Raw genomic sequence first — 13458 nt, 5'->3', positions numbered from 1 at the left:
CTGTGAACCACCTGAACACTCCCTACACCAGAACACCTGAAATTTCGCAAAACAGTACAACGTTCCCTCCACTCGCGGCATCGTCAGCCTTGCGGCAACACTTCATCGGAGATCATCAGATTTTGCTGCCCTACACGTCACGTCCGTCCGTCCCGGTACACTACAAGCGTCGATCACAATCGGTGCCGAGATTTAGGAGCACACACACACGGTAATGGTGACCGTTTGTACCGGATTTGCGCCTTGAGCAAGTGAGCAAGCAAAGCAATTGCGAACGAATTGTTTGCTGCAAAACTCCCCCGACGAGATGGTCAGAAGATATATGGGAGCTTGTTAACAGTGGTTTGCGGGCTGCATTGTAATTAATTATCGTTACGCGTTGTTCTTGCGGCACAGGCCCGGGTGTACACATACCGAAGCCGTTTCTGGGGGGTCCTGGCAGTTTTGTGCGGTGGGCTGGTTTGGGTATGAAATTGCCTCAAGTCAAACCCTTTATGCGCTTCGCTAGATGAAGGTACATGTGCACCTTTATGGACATCGAGTTGATGGAAGTATGCAGCTTTTGTTAATTATTTTTGATATTTTCATTTCATTATAAGACCGAACGAAGAAGCAAACATTGAAACATGGACAAGTAAGAAAGATATATGTGTTTCCGAAAGATTTTTCGCAAGAGGTTTCATTAACTGATTTGATTTGTTGAAGTTATACCGAAGTTTGCTTAGAAAATTAGAAAAAAAAACAATCAATGCGGAATTCGAGCTACACAACCATCAATTTTACATCATTTTAGATGCGCTGTTTCAATTGATAACACAAAATCCCAATTATTTTAGAATATCGATACAGATGCAGCACTTTTTTATGCCTTGACGATGGGTTTGTTTATCATACAAAGTTGAGTTCTTGGATTGCATCTTTTTATACTGAGCGGTTCACAATTATTCTTCATTTCTTCTTGAGAAATTCATCGCAAATTCGCGCACGGAACACCAGAACCGTTCCAAATCCAAGCCGATGACCATGATCAAAGTATGGGTAAAGGTGCCGAATCTGATGGCTTTCTAAACCAATCGCAAATTGTCTTAGCGATTGACACAGCGTAGCTAAACTGATGTAATGTGTGTTCAAATTGAAAAATGTTCCGCGATTTGAATCCTGCATTGTTTAACACTAGAACCGCCGATGGGAGTTTTTTGTCCCATCGCACTCGAAAAAAGGTGTGTTTTCCGCTTGCCGCCGTGACATCCCATTGAAATCTTCGGACTTTTATTTATTTTTAACGATTTTTCGAGAGCGTCCATACAAAATTGTGTATATGGTATACTTAAAAAAAATCATTTCTAACCTAAAACTGCCATATGGGATATTTTTGTCCCATAGGCAAAACACGTTGTGATGGCTGGTATTCCTGCTGTGAACGAGTGACGGATGTGCATCTGCAAGTCTGGAAGCACTGGCGTGTACACGTTTTCGTGACAATGCATGTCAATATGAATAGAACAATAAAAGTGCACAAATTTTTTCGTTATGATCATTCGGCTAGTCTATATAAGCACCAGTTTTGTACACTCTAGCGCAATTTTATTGGTAACATTGGTTCGTCTGAGTGCCCACATCGGACGCTCTCCACCCAAAGCATCACTTGCTGGCTATTGCGTATTGGGATTCCTAGCATAATACTTGCAGGTCCAATTTATGTATGCTCTCCCAACACCCGCGCAACCAGTTTGCCTGGTGCACTTAGGACATAGAAAATCATAGTCTAAAACTGTACCTTCGTACAGCTGTGTCAACCAAATGTGTCAAAAGTACTCTGTGAAGAGTGCTAGTAGAAGATGGCCTGTTTATTTATTTTTTTTTATATTCTGGATTTAGTGGGAATCAATGTCGGGTCTTGTACAAAAGAAAAGATATATAGACGCGATTTTCTTTTCAAGCTAGGCGAAGAACTTGCCATAGAGTACGTTGAAAATAAGAGCGCCAATGCCAATTTGCCTGTGTCAAGTGCTGGAGGCTCTCGTCGGCGCTGCCAGGTTCAAATGTCACAAGGGCAAATGAGCTAACGAATGCTTCACATGTAATAAACCATAAGTTAAAAAATGTACTAAAAGGTTCTGCCAGGTTCTTCTTTTGACCATTTAGAGCTGTATTGACATCGAATTTTCATAATGTTTCTAAAGGAAGTCACAGACGCCCGCGTAGACCCAAACAGCTTAGAACAAAAGATTTGTTTTAGTATCATAAAAATCCTACTTATCACTTGATTTTTTCAATAATTAATAGCTCTAAGCTAAGATTTACTGCCGTTCAACCCTCTTAGGAATAATTATAAGCATTTATCACTAAAAGTCTTATAATTTTATATTAGTGAAAAAAAAGCTTGCCTTGATATCCTTCGTTGGGCAGTTGATATGATCAAACGATTACCATAATTTGATTTTATTATTATTGATTGAGTTGCTAACAAATTTTTATTATACCTAAATATGATGTTTATGAATTATTTAATCACAAGAAACCCTTAGGTAAGAATAGACTCGTAAAAACTCGTAAGGTTGAAAAGCCCGGCGGTTCTAGTGTCAAGCTATTTTGATGCTTGTTCTATGGACTGGGAACCCTGTATTAGCTTAGTGTTAGGTTTATAACCCCTCGCATAATCGTTATATAATCGCATAATCGTTAAAAAAATTAGAGATACAATTGTGTTATAACTAGTTCTCCTCATAGTGTTTTATTTATTCCATCTCTATGACCAAAGATGTTGTGTGACTAGTGATGCAAGCGTAGCAACTCTTCGCAAAGAAGTTATTCTCACTTACTCACTCCCTACTGGGATTTAATTATTTTAATAACTCTTTTGAGAGTCTTGCGTTGCGCTTCTAGCCCCAAAAACAGTTTTCTAAACTCTATATTGATTCGAATCCGAAAAGAGTTTTAAAACCTTTTTGCGATTCAAGTCTCACTGGCGACTGTAAACTGCTTTGAAATGGATTTGATAATAGCGATTCTAAAAGGAGTTTAAATGTTGCATCGATCGGAAAAGATGATAATCAGAAGGCGCCTTTCAGCGTTGTTGAATATTTTGTAACTAGGTTAATCGGCTTGGACGTCGATGATCCCTTGGTTTCACTTCGTCAGGCACCCTGGGTGTCCAATCTCCCGGTAAATGGCTGGCTGAGTTACCTCAAGCGCCTATGCAAGTACGTCTTGCGATTGCGAGCCTTGAAGTTGTCTATCTTCAAATTTCAAGGAATATCCGGAGCTATTGTTAGATCTCAGAAAATCGTGAATCGCGCAAAGCACTTTAGACACAGGTTCTTTCTGATAGAGCATAGACATCATGAGCTTCCATTAATAAACGATGCTTTTCGGTAGCCGATTGCAGTGGTAATGAAGCAGAACTCTCCGCCAAAAACACTTTGTTTGGTACAAATGTTACCATTTAAGAAGTTTATGGAAACTACTGTTTTTATCCTTCAGGAAAGTGACAGCTGGAGGAAAAGAAAGCCTGAAGATGACACTTCACAATGACCGTGTTGGAAGATTGCATCAAAGTAAAATTGAATAATTTGCGACGGTGGTACTAAAACTGCAAGAACGTATTAATAGTCCTGATATGAAATTATTTACCGGTCTTTGTTGTGGTGGGATATTATCAGCATGAACTGATTCGGTATCTCCTGTTAGAATTTCCTCAAGGAGGAAATGCTAGAAGCATTCGGTAATTAGACAATTTTTTGCTGCAGGTTTCGTTTGAATCGTCGTCCACGTGTTGGATCAAAACTGTATCGGATTTTTAGTATTTACCAAGCGGGCAATTAAGATAGTTTTATAGACATGCTTTGCTTTGTTTATAGACATTTACTTCTAAGTCGACATTGATTTGCTCATTACGGGATCTGATTGTCAACACTACTGCACAGCTGATCGGATCAAGCGCACCACATATCGGAATGTTACACCTTTTGTCAATTGCTTTTCGATCGAGTACTTGACAGATATTAACCCGCTGGCATTGCTTCGTATTGCTCGTCACCTACAAAATGGTGAGGTTTGTTCTCAAAGCTGAAACAAAAAAAAATCCAAAATAAAAACCACAACTAAGCACAATTAGGTCACAAACATTGCATCACATGGTTGAGTGACGAGTGCGAAGGGAAAACAAATCAAACATTGTTTCACCATCGCGTCTGCATTGGGCCCATCCATCCCCATTCACGCCAAAGCCAACGTGGGTGCGCGTGTCTCGATGGGGAGGAAGAAAACGTTGGTCCCGGGCGTCACACCACCGTTGAAAATGGAATCCTTTCGAATTCCCAACGTGATTTCGTCAAACGGTAAGGCGTCATGCGTGCCACGAGATGCACGAGCGGGCCAGCTGATGAAGCCTGTACCTGGGTGCTTTTTGTTGCCTTCTGAACAGCACACTTCCAAATTCATTTTTCCTTCCCCAATGGAAGCAAACAGGGTTGGTGGGTCGCGAAAAGTCCCTCGTTCGAAGTATCAGTTTTCGTTTTTCAGAGATTTTTCGAACGGAGGAAGCAGTCTGCTCGTTCGGCCGGTGGACGAGGTCGGCGGTGTTGCATTATTATGTTGGCGCGCTTGTTCGTGATCACATTCAAATACTGCTCCTGTTGCTTTGGCTGCTGCTGCTCGTCGTGGCTCAGTTCCACGTCTAATGTGCACTCGATCGAGCATCTATAAACTTTCCCATCGATCGCGTCTTGCTGGCGAAGACGCTTGACGCGCTTCGATTCCTCTTGCCCGTACGGGGTCGTTGTGTCGTGAGCGTTGCATTACACACACAGTACATGACCTAAACGGCGGTTCAACCATTAAAGCCAATGTCTGCCATCCTTGGACATGCCGAGCAGCTGGTGACACTCGTGCACACGGTTGCCCGAGAAAGGCAGGGTGAGCAGGCAGGAGCTGCCGACAAGACAATGCCCCCGGTCAGGGGTAGGAAGGGTACGGTGCGCCAACAGAAAAGACAGAGAAGACCTAAGAGCAAAAGAAAAACAACACACCCGAAGGAAAATCGTCACTCGCGTGTGTTTGGTGATGCCGAACATAGAAGGAACATTGTTTTTCTTTCCTGCCTTCGCTTCCTTGCGAGACCTAGCCGACCCGAATGATGGAGGCTGAGGTGGAGGCTGACGTCGGGTAAAAATGCATCGTGCATTGTGCCAGGCCGGCAGCAGGTTGAACTGGTCGATCGATTTTGTGGTAGAGGTTGAAGGTGGCCGACTCTACACAGCTGATTTTTGGACTCCATTACAGCGAGCCGAGCTGAGCGGTGGAAATGATCGTTTGGAAATGAACTGGAATGGGACCATGTGTTGGGATTTGTTTCTTTTTTATTGGGTGCATCATGGTTTACATTCTACTGGTCATGATGGGGTCATCTTCGTTAACCTTCCCTGATGTTTACACAATGAGTGCAGTATTGGGGTATGTGTTGCGTTAATTGTGGGTGACATTTGAAGCAATTTAAAGATTTAAAATATCGACAGGAATAGAAATCGATATTCATTTATACAGTGCTTTTAAGGTCCAGCGTAACTGACACAGATTTGTATAGATTTCTATCCTGGTCACGGCACCAACATAAAATACATTAAGGGTTACTGGGCTTCCATCTTGACGGCTGTTTTGTTTTAAAGCCCAATTCCGACAAACTTTTGCTTGGTAATCATTTGGTAATCCTTGAAACTATTTATCCACAATAAATATAACCACGTCCACGCTAGACACCAGCATCACCGACAGTGAAAGGAAAGGAACACGTTCCGAAAGACAACCACGAACCAAACTTCCAAGTTCATTGGCTAATCATCTGAAATTCAAACCCTTCGCAAAGCCGACCTAAGATAAACACCTTCGGCACAAAATGGTAGCAAAATGGATGTCACCTTCCCCAGCGCTGCGCCCCACCTCCGCACAGCGAAACAAAGCCCCGGCACCGCACGTAAAAGGGAAGGCCTACATAACGAATTCGTGATTGAGTTATAAATGAAATTCAATCAAATCAAATCAATCAATTGCAAAACGGGCCCGCTTCTAGTGCTGGACACCGTCTCACCGTGGGACGATTGAGGATTTGTTCTGAAGTTCGTTGTGTGTATGTGTGTGTGTGTGTATATGTCACATGTGACACTCGACGATCGAAGTGAGAATGTGTTCCCGACAGGAAAAGTAAGGGTATGAAGAGAACATGTATGAGACCACCCTCGCTAGGCCGCCATATTGACGAGGCTACGATATTTCTTCAAAAGTTTTTTTATTTTTACAACCATTGGCTCCATTTTGCAACTGCACCTTACGTGAAGCGTTTGTATGAGTGTGTGCTTGATTGTCCGTGGAAGCTCTCACTACAATGTTGCCCGATAGATCATTAGCAACACTGGGGATTTGGGGAACCTATACAGAGCATTCAGGATGGATTTGGTGTTTAAAGCTCCAGCGATTACATTCGCCACGTACGGTAATGCCCTGTTTGAAAGGGTTTTGCGTTGGCAGTTGTGGCCAGTTGTGAGCCATTGCGAACGTACATGGTGCTGCTCAGTAATCACACATGAATTCATCTAAATTAGATTGCGCAGCGATTGGAAAGAAAATCTGAAAACTCATGTCAATGTTTGTTTATTGATTGAAATTATATGTGAATGTCGTAACGATGGACCAAGCCCTGAGGTGGTGAACGTGCTTAAGTGATGTTTTTCCCTGTATTGCGCTTCGTACTTATCGTGGGATTATATTTACTTTGAAGCACACTTCTTTTCCTCTATTTAGATTGTGTGTCGTATTGTTCAAAAGAAACCAAGAGACCATTTTATGCAATGAGCATGTTTCTGGTTTTATTTTCCCACTTATTATGAAATTATATTCGTTCTGCTTTAGCAGCGCAGTGCCGCATTTCGTCAAGTTATTAATTCGCTAGTAGAGAAAACCCGCGCATTGTGGTAAAAAAAAACTTCCGCCCCCGGGTGGACTCGAACCACCAACCTTTCGGTTAACAGCCGAACGCGCTAACCGATTGCGCCACGAAGGCGAGTTGCATGCTACACGACTACAAGCCAATACAAACATTCTACACGCATTAGCAGCAGACCGCTTCACGCTCTTCGGTGGTATCTTCCACACTTGAGAATGATTTGCCAATCTGTTAATTTGAACGTGTAAAGACATCCGTATCAGCTCAAAACCATAATCGGAACAGCAAAACGGCAAATTCCATCGCGTTGAACGCTCTTGATACAGGTTTCGGCATCGGCAAGATTAGTTAGGACCCCCTGCTGACTGCTGCTTCTCGCAAATGAGTCAATTACAGCCTCACGCTATGGCCGTCCTCAATCCCATTCGTCCCACCGCAATTTCCGGTTTGCTGGTCGTTACGCCGGTACGCAAAACATTTCAGCAATCCGTCAGTCCGATCAGTCAACGGAGGCGCGTTGATGTCGTGACGATGTTTCAGGCGGACTGACGGGCATACAGTCAGTCAGGGCGCGCACATTCAAAGGATGTTGGCGAATCTTACGTTTGTTACCGGCCACGGTGTGGATCGGTTCGACTGAAACGCGAGTCTAATCGGCTACAGGCGGGAGACTCCCGGGAGAAACAGGTGCGCACAGTGACAGTGAAACTGGCCGCCGAACCGAACGACCCATTTGCCGTTCCAATTCCCGATAGAAAAGAAAGATTAACTCAGACATCTCAGCAGCAGCCGGTGCAGAGCCAGTCCGTCAAACGTCAACATCGGGGACCTGCCACCAGCAGCATTATTTAACCGAGGTGCATAATTGCTGCAAAACCGCCCCCCCCCCCCCACACACACACACATCTCTCAACGCAGCTTCCCCGGTCGGAATGTATGCAGCGCGTGTGCTTTCTAGTTTTGCTGCCGACCTGCAGCAGTGCTGGTGATGGTGGCGTTGTGCGTTTCCTCCGTGCGCGGTCCGATTGCCTTGATCGGTCGTTTGTCATATAAACATCAAGTGCCATTTCTTCCGCTCGTTGGTTGGATTGGTGTTCGTGGCGTTCACCAAGCGCGGACCGTGCTGTGTGCTGTTTTGCTGACCAAGAAAAAGTGAAACAAGATAATTTTCGCATCGCAAACGCACCTGATACGGAGAAAACGTTAGCAATCGATAGAAAAATGGGACTTGAGAGTAGGTTCGATTGGGGAATATGATAAATAAGGAATCGCGCAATTCCAAACGTTTGGGGTTTGGGGCGACGAATTTGGACTGCTTTTCATGGGAAGTGTTTTCGCTGCTTTCGATGCCCTGTCTTAGGTCTACGAATGGAAACGCAATGAAACTAATTAAACGTGATAGCAAACTTCACACAGTACGAAAGGTATTGCTAACAATGTAATAATGAACACCATGTATAGCTAGTAGCAATGGGTTGCGTATTGAAATTGGACATAATCCAACATTGGAACTGGTTGTAATGAGACGATTGATATGTAAAAATACTATTTACCTTGACACATGCTTTGGCATGTTGATTTAAATATGTCCGAACGGATACTTTTAATTGCAAACAATCCATTTTTATCCAAATGTTTTCAAACCGAATCAGTTGATTATCGTAGACATAGTTTGTGGTCCTATGAAGAAGTTAGACAGTAATGCTGTATGAAATACAGCAAAGGCTTTAGGTGGGTACGTTGGTTACGCTTTAGCATCATTTAGAAATCAATCCTAATCATGAAACCCTATATTGAAGGTTCATAATAAGTCGATTGCGAGAAAGATGTCTTTAAGCTGATTGAAACAGCACTTTTCGCGTTTATTTTAACAAAATCTTCATTAGGTATGCATAACAATGCATGAAAATATAAATAAATATAAAAAAATCAACATTTTCCTCAAAACAAAAAAATACAAAATAACTGCAACTTCACGTGTTGTTTGCCAAATTTAAATTGGTTTTCAATATTTTGTTGCAAATCTTTTATTTTCAATTACAGCCTTGTATCTGCGAGGCATAGACTCGATCAGATGGTCAATGAAGTTTTGTGGAATTTCTGCACTTTTTGATTTGTGCAAACAACAGATCCTTGCGTTGAACACCTTCACGATCAATTTGCTGATCTACGATCTCCCAAAGATTCTCTGTAGGGTTCAGATTCTGAGATTGGGACTGTCAGTTCATCACCATGATATCGTCATCCTTAACCCACTGTTTGATTACTTTGGCGGCAGTGCTTGGGGCTATTGTCTTGTTGGAAAATTCATTTTAATGCCAATTTCCATTCAGCGTACGGTAACATAAGATTTCTCAGGATATGATTGTACATGAAACAGTCCATTATTGCATCAATTTGATGAATTGGACCAAGACCGTAAGCAGAAAAACATCTTCAGACCATTACATTGCCTCCGCCATGCTTTACCGTCTACTGAAAGTAACGTCGAATCACACGGCAAATCCCGTCACTTCCAAAGATGTTGAACTTCGACTCAACACTGAACAGAACCGTCCGCCATTTCTGCGCATCCCAGTCAATATGGGATTGAATAAACTGAAGTCTTTTCTTCCAGTTCCTAAGAGAAGTTAGAGGTTGCCTCGCAGGACGTCGAGAGAACAATCCAGCGTCAACACCACGTCGTTTGATTGTCCGGTCCGAAACAGATAACAGCAAATCTATCCGCACGTTGAACGTGAGCAAAGTCTAGATACGATCCATTTTTTTTTTTCATCTCATACTTGTTACAAATGGGATTTTTGTGACATTGCACTCTTGAAAACATCGATTATTTTCTTTCTTAGTTTCACTGCAATGCTGTCAAAAGTCATTTTGTTCTCTAGTAACACAAAAATAAAAAATAACTGATAGTACTGATAATCCTCAATAATTTTCAATGTGTATTTACCTTGTAATGTTACAATAATGCAAAAAGAACACTTTTTTCGGCAAACGAATCTTTTACCAACGTAAAACAAAGTTTTAAAACAATGCTTTTAGAGAGAATAGTTCAAAGAAGCGAGAAGTTGCATTTGTTTTGACCAGCACAAAATGATTCGTGTCCACCAAACACTCATTGTGATCTGTCAATTTGACAGCAAACATGTAGTAAACAGCTAGACTTCTGAACCGTCAAAGTGTCTCGTTTTCGATTTCGAAAATATGATGCTTTTTTATAATTGCTCTATTTGAGTGGCATGTGTTTTGTCCAATGCTTTATAAAAACATTGATCGGATGCTTACATACTTCAATTGCAAGTATTATCACCAATTTCGCTTCTCACAGGACACCGGAAATAATGGCACCCTTAACAGCTTCGAAACATACATTCCTTTCCGTTTACAGCATTGTAAACAATTCAAGTGCCCTTGAGCAGGCCCGGGCAGCGGAAGTAGACAAACACAAACATGCCAGCACAAGCACAAAACACAACGCAGTCCGTCCTCCGACGTCCGATGATACACATATCTTTCGAGCAGTTATTAATTTTCTCACACTTACTGGAATCTTTTTTCCACCTTTTCGCCCGGTCTCGCAGCGAACGTGTTAAAAGTGTTTCACCCTTTCGTTGGATGCACACGGCCGTGAGACGGGTCCGGTTTTGTAATGTTTATTTTTCACTCCAAAGTGCATGTTTGCCTGCAACGGTTGGAAAAATGCTTTCGTGCCCGATTGGTTCCCCAGGGCGCGGAGTGCGGTGACACGGTGGCGAAGTGTGGTGTGCTTGTTAACGACGGGCGCAAGCGGTAATGGGTGCAAAAATTAATTTATGCGACAAATGACTCCATCGCCTCTTGGCCCTCTGCCGCATGTGTGCACGTGTGTGTGTGTGCGCAGAAAAAGTGTCCAACGTGTGTCATCGCGTTGCTGTGAAGGAAAATGCATCCAAAGAAACGATCCAAAGTGGACAGCGAGTGGTTTAGAGATAAATGATCGTTCGGGTGTAAGTGTTCCGAAGGGTTGGCTGGATTCGGTCCCGGCAAACGGGGCAGAAACGTTCGAGGAATCGAGTAATCGGCCCCCGGAATCTGTGTGTGACGTGTCCGAGGGTCCGAGACAACGAACGGACAAGCGTCGCTATTGCAATCTTCCCCTCCTCCTCCTCCTCGGTCCACACCCCATCCCGCCGGGGGTCGATTTGTCGCACACGATAACGAGGGATGACTTTAATTAGTTATGTTTGTCACGAAAGTGAGAGAGCCCGAGTGTCCCGAGGGTGTCGGATGGGGGAAGGAGTGTCTATCTCGGGGTTTGTACTCACCGGATCAGCAGCAGAAATGAAGTTAGTGGAAGATACGCGCGCGTTGCGGTAGCACCACAGCCTCAATACCAACAGTCGCGAGGAGCGAAAGGTGTTAACTAGTGAGCTTTTTCGCGATTAGGTGAGAGTACTGGTTTTCGGAGTATACTCCGCACCGACGAAGTAGTAGTAGCCGCAAAGGCTGGAAGAAGTACGAGTACGGTGGACGAGTTTCAACCGGATTGGACATCAAATACCAATTAGCCTGTGACTTAACAACATATTGGCGGGAATTGTCCAATCGCGGCACACGATGATGAATCTCTCGCTCTCTCTCGAGCAGGGTGTACTAATCTGCTTGCATCTGCTACCGTTTCGAACCAACTCCAACCGTATAAACACACCGGCAAACGCAAGAGGTGAAGTCTCGAAATGGCATTTTCGCACTCACTACCTGACGTCTTCTAACCTCACTTTCTCACCTGACAGGTACAAGCGCACAGGCACACTGATGCATGATATGAAGCATTCATATTTTGAGTCAATCTTCGGTGTACGTTTGAAGGCTCATTGGCCTTTCGCAACTGCTCTGCACATTCGCGTAGTTTAATTGGTACAATCGGCAACCGGGAGGACGCCGGGAAGCACACCTCATCTGGGCACTGTGCAGCTAGAGTTGGCTGGTGATTTGTTAAATTGAAAATTACTTACGTCGCTACTCGTTAAGTTACGCTGCCATTCCAGACCTATCATGAAGTGTGTCATTTAGAGTGGGATTATGATATATTACAAATGATCTTTCAAATCAAAACGGGGATTGTTCATAGCATGAGTTTATCTTTTATTTTTAACTCTCATATAACCCTTAAGTGCCACCAAACTGTAGTAAGTTTATACACAAAAAGTAAGGATTAAAATATTAATTCTAGCGCTTCAATTCAACGCGGCTTAATGAGCGTGTTTTATGTTTCAACATCATGTTCTATTATTTTTGGGGCATGGCACTAAAAAAGATACAAAAAAGAAACCAGAACGAGGTTGAAACCTGGTGCTATATGTTATTGCTGTACGATAAATTAATCATAATCAGCAGAACTCGCTTTTTTGCGCTCGCAATTGCAGACGGACGCCAGGGCCCCAAGTATTTGGATTTTTTTGTTGTTGCAGGATCAACTGTCGAGGTTACGAACGTGGTGTGCAAAAGATACATTGCAACTACCTTCACCTGTCCAGGCTCATCAACGCTCCGGGTCTAATCTAATCGTTGTCTAATGTGCATGAAAACTTAATTAGTCAACAAAGTATTGTCGGGTGTGTAGGGTATGCAAAGCTAGGATTGGTTTGAGAGAGTTATGTTGACTTGGATTGTATATAATAAATAAAAACAGAGCAGATATTATACCACGTGCTTCAGACATATACTTTGAATCATTTTAAACATCATCACTGTCGCAATCTTTATGGCAAACATGGTAAATTTTACATCAGACAATAACATAAAAAAAACCAAGACAACAACAATTTTCCTGACATGAATCTCCACTTCGCATCCTATCACAACCAACCAACGATGTCTAATGAAATTACGATGCAATGCATGTTTCCGTGCCGCTCGGGAACGATTCGAGCAGGACCGGACGCCGGCTGTCAAATAAAGTTGCTCACGAGATGTGAAATGAGCGCACTGTTTATCTGTCATACCATGTTGGGCATCATTCAGGTTGCGGCCATTCTTGCAACAACAAAAAAAAGAACTCTCCATAGGAAGCGACATGTCATGAATCGTCAATCAAGCGCGTAATCAATCGACAGCTGCAAACAGGAAGCAATCGATTTCCAGAACCGTACCAAGTACTGGCGATCGTGGCGCGTCTAGTCTGTCACCAGTGCAACAGTGTTCACAGCATCATTTCATCTAGAGCGAACGATTATGGTCGATTGTGTAAGAACATCGGTTGGCTAGAACTGCTGTAGGACAGCAAGCGCTGCAGACTTCTAGTTGTGAATTCCTTGGGGAGAGTCTTTGTACATGTTGTTCAGAAACGTCACTACATTCGCTGGGTAACGTGATCCGAATGGATATCAATTACCGGCAAGTTGCGACATGATGTTCCGAACTTTTCGTCTGAAAACAGGACAACCCATTAGACTGGCTTTGTGGCTCGGTGATTGTATTTACAGTGTGAATGTTTGCAGTCAACATTGGCGAATTGTGAACAGTGCCGTCCAGCCAATACA

General features: G+C 43.1%; 1 protein-coding gene and 1 non-coding gene across 2 annotated transcripts in view; both read right to left on the bottom strand.

The window, feature by feature from the left end:
• LOC126567443 (Krueppel-like factor luna) overlaps positions 1 to 13458 on the bottom strand; it is an 85664-nt gene that overhangs the window by 28020 nt on the left and 44186 nt on the right. The window lies entirely within an intron of this gene.
• Positions 6981 to 7054, bottom strand: Trnan-guu (transfer RNA asparagine (anticodon GUU)). Its single transcript has one exon. It is a non-coding gene; the product is annotated as a tRNA-Asn (tRNA).

Source organism: Anopheles maculipalpis, chromosome 2RL (assembly GCF_943734695.1).
Source record: "Anopheles maculipalpis chromosome 2RL, idAnoMacuDA_375_x, whole genome shotgun sequence".
Taxonomy (NCBI): Eukaryota; Metazoa; Arthropoda; class Insecta; order Diptera; family Culicidae; genus Anopheles; species Anopheles maculipalpis.
This window is presented reverse-complemented; position numbering and strand designations above follow the sequence as displayed.